At 40.3% G+C, this 16,735-nt stretch overlaps 2 long non-coding RNA genes across 2 annotated transcripts in view; both read right to left on the bottom strand.

Moving 5' to 3' along the window:
* Nucleotides 1-16,735, bottom strand: part of LOC138158349 (uncharacterized) — a 1,179,890-nt gene that overhangs the window by 387,528 nt on the left and 775,627 nt on the right. The gene's annotated exons all lie outside the window — the stretch shown is intronic.
* Nucleotides 349-7,430, bottom strand: LOC138158842 (uncharacterized). The gene is made up of 3 exons (XR_011167750.1): nucleotides 7,378-7,430; nucleotides 3,828-3,947; nucleotides 349-692 (listed from the first exon to the last, which is right to left on the bottom strand). It is a non-coding gene; the product is annotated as an uncharacterized lncRNA (long non-coding RNA).

Raw genomic sequence — 16,735 nt, 5'->3', positions numbered from 1 at the left:
TGATCTGATTCATGGAAAACAGCCCCTCCTACCGAGCAGTATATTGAGAACACAGGGAAATGACTTGTCTCAGGAGATTGCTTTTGCAGTTTTAAAATGCCAGCAAGTCGAGATTTTGTGATTGAGAGGATAGCAGTTCCTACATGAGACAGGCCTCAGCCATAGACAGAAAGGGACCTTATTTCTCAAATGGGATTTGAGTCTTAAACTAGGAGAGAACTACCAAAAACCAACAAGCTGTTTTTCTTTTTCATTTTTCTTTTCTTTTTAATTTATGGGATAAAACAAAACATGATTGCATATGAAACTGCAAATTTATTGTATACAATTGTTTTAAAATATAGAATACAGTTATTATATAAAAAAGAAAATATGTTTAATAAGAATGTATATGTAGAACCTTTATCAGATTGCACGCCATCTTGGATTGGGAGGAGGGGAGGGAGGTGGAGAAAATTTAAAACTCATAAGATTGTGGAAGTGAATGTTGAAAAACAAAATTAAAGAAATTAAAGAAAAATGCAAAGTTAATACCAATGTAAACTGGGGCTCAAGACAAGGCATTTACGAAAGACTTTCCAAATTAATGAAGACAATGATTACTCCACCATTCTTCCAGAAGACATTCCTTCTGAGTTCTAGTTTCAAAAGAGGACACGGTAAGATTCCAGGTTCTCTTCTGGATGAGGGCCCTGAAGGATGCAGAAAGACATCAGAAACTAATTTATATAGCAGCCAGTGCCTCTTTTATGGCCTTATTTCCAATATTCTGCACTAAAGACTTTCCCTCTTGTGTGAGATTACAGATTGGACTCTCTCTTCTCTCTCTCTCTCTCTCTCTCTCTCTCTCTCTCTCTCTCTCTCTCTCCTCACTCCCTCCTCTCCTTTTCTCTCTCTCTCTACCTTACTCTCTCTCTCTTTCTCTCAGAGATCTCAGCAAGCATATGTTCTACTCTTTTATCCAAGTTCTTAAAAAAATTTAAATCGCACAGGGACAAACACAGTTACCTGGGGTCTAGAGACAACCATACCCATCGGTTAAGGACATCTACATCTGCAAGCAAGCAATGGTCTTGTAAAGTAACCAACAGAACACTGGTATCAAACTCAGCATACAAAGTACATGTTGATTGAATTTGGAAGGTGTTACCAAGTTCATAGAATTTCTCATTCTCTGTAACAGGTGTTGGTATATAAGCTGCCATTAGCTTCATGGTACTCATTTTGCAAATGTTCTTCATAAGCACTGAAAGATGAGGTGAGCGTTTTATAGGATGGTTTTTCTTATTTCCCTTGGACGCATGATTATGTTAACGCTGCCAAATCCTTATTTTTTTTATATTGGCCTCTTGGAGGAGGTCCTATGAGCCATCCTTCTGTTTAGCTAAGACTTTCTTTTGTCTTTTTGTTTCATTTATAGGGAGTATGTCAACACTGATATGATTCATTTCCTCTAGTAGCATTCTAAGCATTGTTCATAGGCCAAGACTCTAGTATTTACAATACCTACAGCTGCCTAAAAACTCTATAATTGTTAGTAAATTTTCTCAGCTTTCTGCCATTTTCACTGTATAAATTAAAGGGGTTTGCAAAGGATCAAGGGACATTTTAAAAAAATTTGTTTCATGGGTTAACATCACCAGAGTTACCATCATCCACCCTCCTGGGCTATCCCATAATGGAGTAGTAGACAGAGGCAGAGGTTTGGGGGGTGATTAAAGGGCAGAGGGGACTCTCAAGTCAAGATAGAAACTGCTGGATGAGACTGAAAAACAGCAGCAGTAGCAAAAAAAATAGGTGGTGGCATTAAATAGATATTGGCAATGCTGACCCAGAAATGGGATAAAAGCAGCAAACATCAGAACTGTCATAGTGTAAACTATCAGAGAAGAGGAAACCAGCTGAAAATGAACCAGTTGTGGGGCCTATGATAGGCTCTCATTTGACTAACTCCCTAGGTAAGGGAAAAGGAATGATCTTCACAGGAAGGTGGGTTATATAACGTCCCCCATTCATCAGGCTAGGATATTGGTATGTGTTTTGTTTTGTTGTTCAGTTGTTTCAGTCATATCCAACTCTTTGTGACCCCATTTGGGGGTTTTCTTGGTAAAGATATTGGAGTGGTTTGCCATTTCCTTCTCCTGTTCCTTTTATAGATGAGGCAAACAGGATTAAATTGACTTGCCCAGGGATACACAGCTACTAAGTGTCTGATGCTGGATTTGAACTCATGAAGATGAGTCTTCCTGATTCCAAGCCCAGAGCTCTATCCACTATGCCACCTAGCTGTCCCAGCTTTCTTCTTTAAATAAGTGCATGCTATATTCCCCACAAACAAGGGAGGTAAGGCACGGAACATAAGAGACTACATGCCACAGTAGTGAGAATATCAGCCTTATCATTAGGAAGAACCACATTCAGGTCCTGCCTCTAGCATTTGCTAGCTGTATGACTAAGAGCAAGTCACAAACTCTCAGTGTCCCAAACCATACTCTTAAGACAGTAAATGACAAAATGTCTAATTGGTATAGGAAATTCCCTAAACTGATAAAATTACAGGTCTGGACAAGAAAAGCAAAACGTAACAAAACAAAATAACTATTCTGGGCCTTGTTAGCCTAAAATTGCATAAAGAGAAATGGGGAGATAGGGTCAGAAAGGAAGAAACTAGCCAAAATCAGTTGTTATGAACATTTCCTTGAGTGGTGACATGAGTCAAAGATTCGTGGTATTTAAAAGGTTCCCAAAGACTGAGTATGTCTGTATATGAAAGAGGCAAAATGCTACAGAATATGCAAAGGAAGAAAGGAAGGCCAGTACTATTTACTAACTTAAAAAAAAATTAGGATTTTTTACTCTGGGGGATTTTTAACCCTGGGTTTCATAATTTTTAAAAAATATTTTGATAACTATTTCAGTATAATTAACTTCATTTGTAATTCTATATATTTTATTTTATGCATGTAAAAATATTATTAATATAGGTCCTTGGGCTTTACCAGACTGCTAAGGGGGTCCATGACACGGAACAGGTTAAGAACTTCTGTCCTAAAGGAAGGATCATTAGAGATGAGTTTGAAAAGATGGCTAGGAATTTTGACAAAAAGCATGTGATACAGTAAAAACAACACTAAATTGAGAGTATGTGACCTGTGTGCAAATTCTGCCACTTATTCCCAATGTGAATCTCTTTAGACCTCAATTTTCTTAGTAAAATGAAGAATTTGGATTAGATGGCCTCCAACTTCCACTCCCATCTCTAAGTCTCTGACACTAGGACACCAAGTTAGTATACAAGATTGTAGATGTTTGGGGGTGGGGGTGGGGAGGGTGAGTGCTATTTTAGATATCATTAGACACATTTTCAAAAAAAGTGCATGGTTTGGTTGTATCTTAAATTGTAGAAAACCTGGGCTGTCCCTTTTTTACTAATGAGATAGTCTTAGAATACAAGACAGTGTTTGCCTGAACTGTGTGAGTTCAGTGAATGACCCTATCATTAGTCATCCTGTGAATGAAAACTAAAATGAATATATTTTTCCCCCTGTGCCCAAACTTGAATTCTGGATATGAGTACCTGGCTCCCTAATCCCTGCCAATGTGCTAGCATGTTCTGAGCATGAAGCACTCCTTTCCCCTTACTGTCAAGACTTTGAGACATCCTTCTTCCCCACCTCCACCCCCCTGCCCTGCCACCTCTTTCCTACTCCACCCTTTCCCTTCCCTTCCTCACCTCCTTTCTGAGGGAGAGCTCAGGCTTTGTGCTGTTAGCCTCTCCCTACTCAGGGGAACTTTTTGGTTCTTTTGGAACAGAAAACCACCTTTACCTTTCTCCTCCAACACCTTCCATATGTTTGTGCAATATTTCTTCTGGCAGCCACTCTCCACAGTGCCAGTCATTTTGTGCCAATGGCTTCTGATGCAGATCCTCATGAGTTTGGTTGTTGCTTTAAAAAAAAAGAGATGTGGGAAATGGTGGTCCCTGGAAGCTGACCAGTTTCTCACTTATTTATCACACCTGGCTCCCTTCCTAGGACAGAGTGAAAACACCGTCTGTTCTTGTCGATTGCTCAACAAACCATGTCAGGAGACGGTCTGTTTGTTGGTCTGGGCATGGCGTCCCTTTCTGAAGCATGCTATCTCCAGAATGCCAGTCATCATCTTAAACATGGTCCTCTAACCAGCCTTTTCCCCAGGCTCTCTCTCCCCACATCATATGCAGCTTGGTATGTCTTTTTGCTCTGCCTGGATTGTCTCTTTCAATTTTCAAACATTTCCCTTTAATCTTTCCCACTTTCCTCTTGGGTTTTGCAGCAGTAGCCAAACTGTACATGTAAACTTTCTTTGAATGTCCTTGATTTTCAAGTAACCACATCTTCTCCTGGCTCTCAGCAGCAACTGGCTCTCAAATTCCTGGTTCTGAGCCCTCCTGGGAACAGAGGTAAGTTCCTATTTGGTCTAATCTGTCTGGGTTGGAGTTCCAACTCTGCCACCTACCAGCTAGATGATGTTCATCAAGCCATTTTACTTCCCTACATCTGTTTCCTAATCTATAAAATGGGAGTGATATACCAAGACAACCTCCCTCTAAGGGAATACCCATGGAAAGGATAGGTGATTTTGTAGCAGAGAAAGCTCCTTCCAAAAAGTTCCTGGATCAGTGCTCATCCATGATCTGGTGCTAGGTCCCAGGGAGTTGCCTGCAGCTCAGGAAAGTGAGGTGACTTGGCCACAGGGACATATATCTGAACTGAAAGCTTCCTAATTTCACACCTGGCCTGGGCTGTGCCTTGTGGGGCAGAAAGCAGCACAGGGCAATAGAGAGATAGTCCTGGTTCTGGAGTCAGAGGTCTTGGAGCTAAATCCTCCCTCTGATTCTCACTAGTTTGTGCTCTTGGGCAAAGGACTTCCCATCAGAGCCTCAGTATCATCATCTACAAAACCAAGGGCTTGGGCTAAGTGGCTTCTGTGGTCCTGTCCTCCCTTCCAGCTCTAAAGTTATGATCCTGCCCTGTCAACTGGAAAGCCTCAGGTCATGGGTGGGCTACAGCAAACAGCAAATGGGAGATGGGGGTTCTGATTGCCTCCCACCACTTACTTCAGGACCTATGTGATATATTCCTGTCAATTAATCTCACCAGCTCGAAAATCTTTCCACTGTCAAATAAAGGGGTTGGACAAGATGGTCCCTCTGGGTTCTAAACTGAAAGGTGTAAATGTGAGCTTTTGTTATTCTGTCACAGGGCCATTACCACTTTTGCTGTACAAATGAATTTGGTGTTGGATTTGGCTTCATTCAGAAAGACCTGGGTTCAGTTCCACTTCAGATACTTATTAGCTGTGGGATGCTGGGAAATTCATTTAACCTCTCTGAGCCTTGGTTTCTTAATCTGTAAAATGGGAGGATTGGGTTCAATCATCCCTAAGGCTCCTTTCAGTTTAAATCCATAAAACTACAATAGCCCATATGTGGCTATTCTTCCACCCCCAATTTGCACCAGCAGGTTAGGCCAGAGCTCAGCCACTTCTCATCCCCTTAGAGTCTAGGGGCAGCCCTGAGGGGCTGGGGGGGGGGGTCTTTGTAACGCTGTAGCTCACAAGTGCCCAGCAGTATGCTTCCAGTGGTGATATTCCTCCAAAAGTCTGTGACATACTCTTCTACCAGAACATAGAATCCAGGGGAAAGTTTGCTTGAACTTCCAGATCGCATGTGGCAAGGACCTCGTGGCTCCCGGAAGGTCTTGTGCCAGGGTCCTCAGGATGGCATAGCTTTCTGACTGGGCTCTTTGCAGAACCTTGCCTCTGCCTTTGCTCCTCTGTGCCATCTGTTCTTGGCTCTGAACACGGACACTGCCACTAGACGCTGCTGGTCTAGGGGTGCCGCTAGGGCGAGGATACTCAGCTGAGGCGATCTTCTCTCGCCCTAACCCTGCCCCGAGGGATTCCTTTTCAGGGGCTTAGCTGAAAGGCCTCCAGCTTAAGCTTCCATATGCTTGACTCTCTTGGGTTCAAGACTAGTTCTTGGTTTTATACAAGCTCCCGGGGCATCACCAAACCAGAACAGACTTTCTATCAATGTCACGTCACTGCCCCCAGTGACACTCAAGGACTTTCTGCACTTAGCCCAAAGTAATCATACGTTACTGAGTTATGTTCTCATCTGATATTTTACCACTTTCTTTTAAGTGTAGTATTGTTAACTATCTAGTCTGACCTCCCCACCCTTTCACTCTGATTTTATCAATATACTTGGTGGCTTTTTGTCCTAGTTTAAAGGCTAAAGGAGCGAAGAGATTCATTTTTCATGTTCTTCTTTATATTTACATAGAGAGGGAATGAGTGGCTGTCTATGGGGTGTGCTTTGAGGGTTGTAGGGAAAGCCATACCCCCCAACTACCACCAATCAGGTCTAAATGCTTCCAGCTCACTCCAGACTGGGTCATAATGTCTGGGAGTCCCATTCTACTCTATTCTTCAGGTGAAGATATTACAGGCCCCTATTTAAAACACATATATGTGAATATATGTATATATTATATGCATATATCTATGTGTATGTAACACATTTATATGTCTGTATATAAATATGTACATATACATGTATACATCCATGTGTATATGTGTAGGGCTACAATTCTATCATCATTAAGGATTGCTACTTGCTTTGGAATTGCTGATCTGTGAGATTATTTCTTCTCCCAGTAGGATGTGAGTCCTCTGAGATCAGGGATTAGCTCACTTCTGTATTATTACGCCAAGTTAGCACAGTGCTTGGCACCCAGGCAGAACTTAATAAATGCTTGTTGTCTGACTGTTCAGATCATAGAATTAGCCTGTCACACCCTAATGAGACAAGGCATTGCCTGGCAGCATAAGAAGTGTCCTGGCTGCTGGGGGACAATATGGATTAAGTGGGTATTTTGTAGGTGTGGAGATGAGGCAAAGAAAAAAAAATTTATTTCAACTATTTCATAGTTTTATGAAGGGCCAGCTCCACCTTTAGGCCTTAGAACTGACTTTTTTTAAAATGTGTATTCATTAGGGAACCAAATTAAAACCCAGGATATATTTTCTACTTTCTAGAAATCAGCTGATTTCTTCCTCCGTAGTCCTACTCAAATGCAGGTCAGCATTAAAAACATTCAAAGACAGACAGCCACAAATGGCAGTCTACAAAATTTCACCATGTCTATCTTCAATGGTCTGGATTTCTGCCCAGGTAATCACTCATCTGCATTCTAATCCACTGCAATTCACCCATCCTATTCTTGAGTGGCCCATCTCAAATCTTTAAAATCAGTGTTTATCTTGCACACATTTTCTCCAAACAGCCCGCCACAAAGATTACATGCAACAAAAGTTTCAAATGTTTCCTACCTACAATCTTCCTTTAACTGGTTTCAACATGGCCACGGAAGGGAGATGGAGGCTGAGGAGGAAGGAGATACCATGAGAACAAAAAATTTCTCTTCCCAAATGACTGAAAGAGCTTAGTATTTCCTCCTGTATGTATCAGTATGACCTGATAGATCATAGATTTAAAACTGGAAAGAACCTGAGAGATCAGATAGTCCAACCTCTACATTTTACAGATGAGGAAACAGAGACTTCAAACTAAAGGACTTGCCCAAGACCATACAGTTAGTGACTATGTTAAGCACTGGAGGTCAGGTCCATTGATCTTTCAACTCCATACATATAATCAGACTACACATACATCAAAACATCATACTTTGGTGCTGAGTTTTCACACATAGATTCTAACATTGTCAAGGTCCTCACTTGTAAATAAAAGAATTCAATGTCTCTGGACAGGGCTTGCTCTTAGTTTTCAGAGGAAACAGAAAGAACTCAGTCAATTATGAGGCATGCAGCAGGCAACTGAGTCTGCAAGGACTTGTCTCATCACTACAATCTTTTCCTGGTATCTACTCTCCCTATTCTCTGCTCTGCTTGCATTTACAATGTAGAGGCAAGTAACCCTTCCATGGTCTCCCCAAGAATATTCACATTAGGACTTCCTTTAGAGTTAGAGGGCGCTGCAGAGAGGCCCTGAGGATTCACACAATAAGGATGGGAACCAGGAGCTTCAAGGACAAACTCAATCACATTGGATTTATACTTATATATTTCCAGGAAGTATGTAAAGGGCCCAGATAATGAACACTCAGATGACAATTAAAACCAATTCTAGAAAGGAATGAGAGTGTACTGACACTCTTAATTCTAGGCACACTTCTGTACCTAAGATAATTTAGAGGCATAGGCACCCTGACTGAACGGTACCACTATAGCTGGTACAGACCAGACCATTTTGGAGTGTGGTGTCTAATTCTAGATGTTATTTTAAAGATGCTTATTCAGTGCATCCAGTAGAGGGAAATCAATGTCATAAAATCAAACTGAAGCATCTTACAGGGTATCTAGGCTACCTCCCACCAACTCTCATTTTATAGATGAGAAAAATGGAGCCTAGAGAGTTTAACTGATTTGCCAAAGGCCACATAGGTAACAGAGCTGGGTTCTGAACCAAGTTCCTCTGACTCCAAATCCAGAAGGGCTTTAAAACAAAGTCGTAAGAGGAATAGTTAGAGTAACTGAGGTGGTTTAGTCTAAAGAAGAAAGGTATGAGCCTCATTCATAGTAAATGCCTGATGAATATTTGTTAAATGAAGGATGAATGGATGGATGGAAGCTATCTTTTAATTATCTGAATGGTTCTTATGAAGGAGAGGGAAGATGTTCTGTGCTGTTTATGTGGCAAGAATTAAGGGCAATGGGTAGAAGCTGTATTGGAGCAGATTTTGATTCAACGTAAGAAAGCACTAATAGAAATGTCCTGCATGGAAGCAATCTGTTGTATAATGTAGGAAGATCCCTCTTCATGATTGTAAAGGTTCAAGAAAAGGATGACTGAGCATCTCTCCAGGGTGTTGGACAGAAGATTTCTGAACTGGACAAGAGGATGGACTAGATGGTCACTGTTTCTTTCTGACTTTAAAGTTGCATTATTATTCTTTGTTATGGAATAACTAGCTAATTATTTCCTTCCCTAAAGGTGGCTAGGTATAAAGAAGGAAGCTAGACTATGTGTCTGTGAATAGAAAGTGTCTATGAATCGGAGCTGATGTTTTCCAACTCCCACATTTTACAGATAAGCAAAATGAGACCCAGAGGAGTTAAATGCCTGCCCAAAGGCACATAACCTAGTTAGAAAGGAAGCATGGTGTCATGGAAAGACCACTGTATTTGGGATCAGAAAATGTGGCTTTGAATACAAATTCCGTTGTTACTTTTTATCGTGGGACCTTGGGTTAGTCATTTTTCTGAAACTATTTCTTCATGTATAAAATGAAGGATTGGGATAAAGGTATAGGAAAAACTCCACAGAGGAGACGGTATTTTTGAGATAGATCTTTAAAGAACAGGAAAGGTTTTGTCAGTTAGAGATGGGGTTAACCCACTGAAACATAATTAAATGTATTTACTTCCTTCCCATTTTTGATAGAAGATAAATTCAACATATCCTGTGGACTGGGTGGCAGAGCTTAATCTCATGTAATACAGTGGATTGATGCTTGAAATTTGTTTATTAATACATTTCTTATTAAATCAAATTATATTTCTCCAATGGGTTCACTGTAAACATTACACTTTTAGCTTCTCTCCCCTCAGTCCTTGTTAAATATCTAACAATCCTTAACCAGAGACTTAAAGGCATAAGCAGGTATTAAGGGAAATCTTGGGGAGGGGGGGAATCACTCTTCATTTTTCTTTTTGTTCCCAGGTTCTTTGCTTCTGGGAACTGGAAGCAAGATAACAGGTGTCCCTTCTTTCCATGGAAGGGGAGGGGAAAGGGGGGGGGCATGTCATATTCTGCTTGAGCCTAGGGAACAGAATGAAGACCAAAATGGTGAAAGTTACAAGGAGGGAGTCAAGCACTGGTGTGGGAAATACACCAAGAAAGATGGTAGGGAATGACTAAATGACTTTTGAAGACCCCTCCAACGCCAAGGTTTATAAACCATACATTTAGAGCTAAATTATTTTAGAGGTCTTTAGGTCCAAACCCTTCATTCAGTAATATGAGGCTGAGAAAGGTTAAGTTCCTTGCCCAAGGACACAAAGCTCCAAATATCTGGGGTCAGAACTGAACCCAAGTTCATCATGCCATCCACTACACTGATGTCTCTCTGAAAGGTGCACGCATGAGCCAGGAAATGAGCCTTTCCTTCTAGTTTTAAATTTCTTCGTGATTCTGTTTCCTCCAGAAGGAGACAGCAGTCTTTGCAGTAACTCCCTGACAAGGCTGTTGGGAGAAAAGTACTCTCGAAATCATAAAACACGATCTAAATGTGAGGCAGTATTAGTTATTAGCCATGAGACAGCCAAGCATGGTCCCTCCATCCAAGTAGTTGATAAGGCAGTTGTGCAAAGGCTGTGTTGATGCAGCATGGCCTGAGTTGTGCCTCTGTGACATCATATGCACATGTCTGTCTCCCAGCTTCCAGTCTCCCCCAACAATCTGTTTCAGTTACTTACTGCAAAGAGTGACATTGTGCCCTGAGCGAGGTGGAGAGTGATCTTGAGGGAGGTCTGACCAGGCATGACACACACAGGCTAGGTGATCCAGCCAGAAGGCCATCTGCTACAGGAAGCTCTGACTACTCTTAATTCTAGTGCTTTCTCTTTACTGATAATTTCCTAATTATCCTGTATAGAATTTGTTTATACATAGCTGTTTGCATGTTGTCTCGTCCTTTATGTTGTGAGCCCCATGAGGACAAGACTGTCTTTTTCCTTTCTTCATATCCCTAGAATTTAGCACAGTTTCTGGTACACCCTTAATAAATGTTTATTGCCCGAATGACTGACCCTGAGCAAATCACTTAATGTCTCAGTACCCAGGAGTACTCTAAAACTATAAGTTTCACAGAAGCATGTGACCTGCATTGGCAGAGTAGGTTTCTGTCCACATTTGGGAATTTCTGATACCAATGCAATGACAAGGCTGGTGTAAAAAACTAAAATTTTAGTTAGTATCAGAGCAAGGAGTAGAATATCGGTCCTTATTCCCAAGCCAGGATGTCTTCTTACTTCCTTAATTCTTCATTTAGTGGATTTTTTTTCCTTAGACAAATACAAAAAAAAAAATTAACTATCCAGCTTTTTAAAGTTAAGAACAAAGAACACAAACATTTATTACTCAAATGGATCAAATAACAAAGGTGGTTTGGTTTTTTTTTTTTGCTTTTTGGAGGACAATTGCGGTTAAGTGACTTCCCCAAGGTCACACAGCTAGTATTTTGTGTTAAGTGTCTGAGGCCACATTTGAACTCAGGTCCTCCTGACTCCAGGGCTGGTGCTCTATTCACTGAGCCACCTAGCTGTCCCAACAAAGGTGTTTTTGTTCCATATTATGCTCAATGAGCTGTATGAGGGGTAAAAGAGAGAGAAAGTAGAGAGGCAGACATAGAAAGGGGGAGGCAAAGAGATTGACTGGATGAGAGAGAAAGTCAGCAAGATTGACAGGGGCAAGAAAAGGACTAGGTAAGGAATGGGGGACAGGGAGGGACAAAAGTAGAGAACTGAATAAAGGAATAGAAAGGAGAAAAATGGAGGAAGAGACAGAGGTCAAAAGAGGGCCAGATGTCCATTAGATTCTGGGGTTTGGACCATACCCTGGGTCCATTTGGGTTGTGGGCTTCAGAGTCTGACACTGGATATCTACTGGCTTTGAAAAGCCACTTAGCTGATTCCCACAGATCTTCCAAGTGTTTTCCTCCTAACCTTTAGATAACCACAACATTTTACTCCTGGGTTATGACAGTATTGGCTGGATTGTTATAAAAACGACCAGAACAGTATCTCTATGGGAGCTCTATAACCCATCCCGGGGACTGAGGGCCAGGTCTCTTGTTTCTCATCCTTGGGGTACATAATACATTTCCAAGTAGCAGTATATGGTGTCATTTGGATAAAACATTTGGTTGATGGGCTGAACTTTTCACTTTTTATCCAGATGTTCAAGTTATGAGCAAGAGTGGCTATTTACTCCCTGATTGTGGTTTGTACTATGGGAGAACCCAGTTTGTCTGAGAGCCAAACATGAAGGTGACTTTCTAAGTGTTGCCTAGTAACCTGGGCTTAGCTAATTCCTTCTTCCTGCTCTCTTGTGTAGCATTGCCTAGCTTGTCTTCTAAATTTGCTTCTTTCAGAAAGAAAATTACTATAAAATGCCTATTTTTTTAAATTAGAAAATAGTGGACAACCACATGAGAAATTTGTCTTTCCAGTGCTTGCAGCGACTGCAAGCTAAAAGGCTTCCAAGAACCCCTGATCTCAAGAGGTTTCCAGCCTGCTTTCCAGACCAAAGAGATATGGAAAAGGGGAGGTAGTTGGGCTTTGGAGGATGGATGTGTCTAACTGTTAGCTCCAGCCAGATGCAATCATCTGAGATTTCAGTGTTGAGCCTTTCCTAGTAACATGAAAATCATATCTAATAAAATAGGAATTAGGAGAATATCATTGAGCTTCAGAGATGTGCCAACACCATTTTGACACAAAAAAAGGACACAAACCACAGGTGCAGTCTGCTCGAATCATGAAAACCTGGTCTTTTCTCTAGTCATTGATCTCAGGCTAAGATGATGCATGGTATAATGAAAAGAGTATGGTCTAGGAACCATAAGATCTGGGTTCTAATCCTGGGTCTACCGTTGGTTTGTTTAACCTTGAAATCCTTAGTTTCCTCAGCTGTAAAATGGGTATCAGACTAGCTATGTTACCTAAATGGTAGAATTGTTGTAAAGAGATCACTTTATCAGTGCTGGTAAAGGGCAAAGTAAATGTGAGCTATTATCAATAATGATATATCAATATATATAAAGTGTTATTCATGGATGTTCTTTCTCTGTTCTGAGTCTCATCATTTGTCAAATATGGTCAATAATACCTTCCTTATGAATATCACAGAGCTATGGTAAGGCTTACATCATAAGACAGATGTGAAAAATCTTTAGAAAGATTTATTAAGCACTTGTGCAAATGCAAGAGATTAAAGATGAAACAGGGTTTGAGTCTCACTTTTGCCATTAATTAGCTGTGTGACTTTTAGCATGCAGTTAACCTCTCTGGACTTTAGGTTTCACCTCTGAAAATGAAAGGGTTACACAGAGCTCCAATAATCTCATTTCTTTTTACTAGGAGCAGGAAGAAGATTAAGTTCACTGCCTCTATGAACTGTGACTTCCTGGACCAAAAGAACATATTTTTATCAACTTTAAAACCAACTCATATCTTGTGGTTATATGAAATTGAAATTAAATTCAGAACCTTGGAGGAGAAAGGGAGAGAAAGTAGTATTAAAATTTCACTGTCTACTGGCAGATTCTGACAATTGGGGGTTTTAATGAAACAAGTTTAAAAAATTTTAAGTGTGTTGGAGGTTACAAGGCTGTTACAAAACACTCTGATAAATTAAATATAAATGATTTTGAAACATCAACATTATATTTCTCCTAAATTAAACCCCAGTTTAAAAATTAAGGAAAATATTGCTTGGCAAAATGTACTATGGGTTTTTAATTAAGCCTCAAATGTTTGAGATGTTTCATTGACCCTGTTCAGGACTGTGTCTGTGTATAGAGTCATAGAATGACACTTCTGGAAGAAATACCATTAGGCAGTGATGTCCAACTTCCTCATTTGACATATGAGAATAAGTGACATGGCCAGAGTCACACAGTTAGTGGTAGATCTGGAATTAGAATCCAGGACTTCTAACCCTTAATCAAGAGCTTTTTTTTAAAAAATAACACTATCTCTTTTCTTTATACTAGTTTTAATGGATTCTGTCCTGAGATTATCATCATTAATGTTGATAATTTTTTTTTAACTTTTCTATTTCAATACTTCATAGGAATCCATGATTTAATCATTTTGTATATTCCATTCATTGATGCTGATTACAACTAGATGCCTTAGCAGATTTCTTATGAATCTTAGATCTTGCCAACTGATCTAATCACTCCCTGGCAAACAGAGGGAGAAGAAATAAATGGAAGTAGGGTCAGATTTTATGTTCTTGGGCTCAAAGATCACTGTAGACAGTGGCTGAAGCTATGAAATTAAAAGTAACTTGCTCCATAGAAGGAAAGCTATGGCAAATTTGGAAAGCTTACTAAAAAGCAGAGACATCACCTTGTTGACAAAGGTCCGTATAGTCAAAGCTATGGCTTTTCTAGTAGCAATGCATGGTTGTGAGAGTTGGACTATAAGGAAAGCTGAGTGCTGCAGAACTGATACTTTCAAATTGTGGTGCTGGAGAAGCATTCTGAGAGTCTCTTGAATAGCAAATTAGTCAATACTTAAAGAAATTAACTCAGGCCATTCACTGAAAGGTCAAAATACTGAAGCTGAAGCTTAAATACTTTGGTCACATAATGAGATGACAGAACTCACTGGAAAAGACCCTGATTATTGGGAAAGGTTGAAGGCAAAATGAAAAGGGGACATAAGAGGATAAGATGGATAGATAACGTCATGGAAATAATGAATATGAACTTGGACAAGCTTTGGAGGATAGAAGGGCCTGGTGTATTAGTCCATTGGTCATGAAAAGTCAGACACAACTGAACAGCTAATTAACAATAGTGTGTTATGAATGACAACAATAACATACATGGCATTTTCCCCTAGTTACAAGGTCCCAGCAGCTATCGCTTCCTGGCCTGGAGAGGAGCACAGTGCCTAGTGCCTACTTCTAGTGGATCCATTGCTTCCTCATTAATTCTTGTATACCATAGGTAACATGGGCTCAAAGACTGTAGTGTGCTGAGAAGTGAGTCATGCCAGGAACTATTATACAACCTCAAAGCTTCAACTGCATGTACAACTAGAAGATTGGTCTTTAAAAGCAGAGTCAACAAGAAGGATCCGCCAGAGCCATTATCACCCCTGCCTGGGATCTTTACCCACTCTAACATCCCTCTTCCAACCTCTCTCTCCCATTGGAGAGTTCCTCCCAGGTCCTCCATTTTGGGTACATGTCCAGATTATCCATGCTTCATTCCTTTCCTGACTCTCACCCAACTACCCCTCCTTTTCTGTTCCCTTTTATATATGATCTTCCCCATTAGAATGAAGGGTATTGAAGCAGTACAGTGGATAGAGCCCTGAGCCTGGAGTCAAGGAAGACTTGACTTCAAATCTGGTCTCAGATACTGTGTTGCCCTAGCCAAGTCACTTAACCTTGTTTGCCTCAGTTTCCTCACCTGTAAAATAAGCTGGAGAAGGAAATAGCAAACCACTCCAGTATCTTTGCTAAGAAAACCCCAAATGGGGCCACAAAAAGTCAAGCAAGACTAAAATGACTGAACAACACTGATTAGAATATAAGTTCCTCTACGGAAGGGTATCTCTTTCTTTCTGCTTGTTTTTGTATCCCCAATACTTAGCACAGTGTCTGGCACATGGTAAGCACCTAAAAAGTGTTCACTGCCTATTGCCTATCTTGTTTACTGAATGAATGAGTGGTGAACATTTTCAAAGTCAGCTAGGCTGGTTCTCAAACAATAGCCTATTCCCAAGAGTATATTCAAAGTCTTTTGAACTTGGAGGACTTGCCAGAGCCTGCCCTCCACTAGTATAACTCTCAAAAACCCAGAGTCATCTTCACTACACCAAGATGAAGAATCTGAATAGAACTTTAGTGGATATTTGTTTAAAATAATCAAAGAAATTCACAACTTTCCAGAAATCAACTGTAGGGAGAATTTTTTTTCTTAAATATTTTTTATTGTGAACTAAGCAAAAATCAACATGAACATTTCAATTTACAAAGAACAGAAAGGATGATTATATATCATGAAAATCCATGAACTTCTGTTCCAAAATATATTAAAATTAACCTAGAAGTAACAAAACCACCCTACTTATCTGTACTCACTTCTGAACTACCTTCTGTACTCTTGTATGTATGTTCTCTAATGTTTCCTCAAAGCTCGTCTTTCTTTTCTTCTTTTTTCATTATCTAAATTTGATGGGATGAGGAAGAGTGAGAAGTCTATGATAAATGATGAGGTTGTAAACTGGGGTGTCTGGCAAGATGGTGGTACCTTCAATGATAACGGAAAGGTTTGGGAAGAGCAGTGGGGGAAATCAATGGCTTCTTTTGGACATGTTGAATTTGGGATGCTATTAAGACATCTAGTTTAGTTTGAAATGTATATATCTAGAGAGAGAGAGGTTTGCAAATCATCTGCATGGAGATAAATAAACCCATGGCACCTGATGAACACTGGTACTTCAGTCAGTGGACCCAGATTCAAATCCTGACTCTGATGAATAGCATCTGTTTGAATTTGGGCAAGTCATTTACTCTCCAGGAGGCATAGGTCTTGGTTTCTCAATCATTAAAATAAGGGGACTGGAGAAGATGGCCTCTGAGTTTCCTTTCAGTTTTAGTTTTACGATGCTGTGGTTTGTTTTGTTGGGATTTTTTTTTTTACTTTTTTTCCCATCCATTCCCTAATAGGTCCGTACCTATCTATGATAACATCCCAGTTCCCTTGGAAGCACTCTTGGATATCGTTAAGCTGCTTGCCTTAGCTGGCTATTCCCAATGCTCTGGCTCTTTCCTGAATCTTCCCATCAAAATATGCTTGTCTCATGTCACAATCCCTGTGCTTTGTTAAAGGTGATGGAATGAACCAATTTAAGTACATGTACATAC

Source organism: Petaurus breviceps, unplaced genomic scaffold (assembly GCF_028583685.1).
Source record: "Petaurus breviceps papuanus isolate PSGF00001 unplaced genomic scaffold, PetGlider_PUasm1.0 115, whole genome shotgun sequence".
Taxonomy (NCBI): domain Eukaryota; kingdom Metazoa; phylum Chordata; class Mammalia; order Diprotodontia; family Petauridae; genus Petaurus; species Petaurus breviceps.
This window is presented reverse-complemented; position numbering and strand designations above follow the sequence as displayed.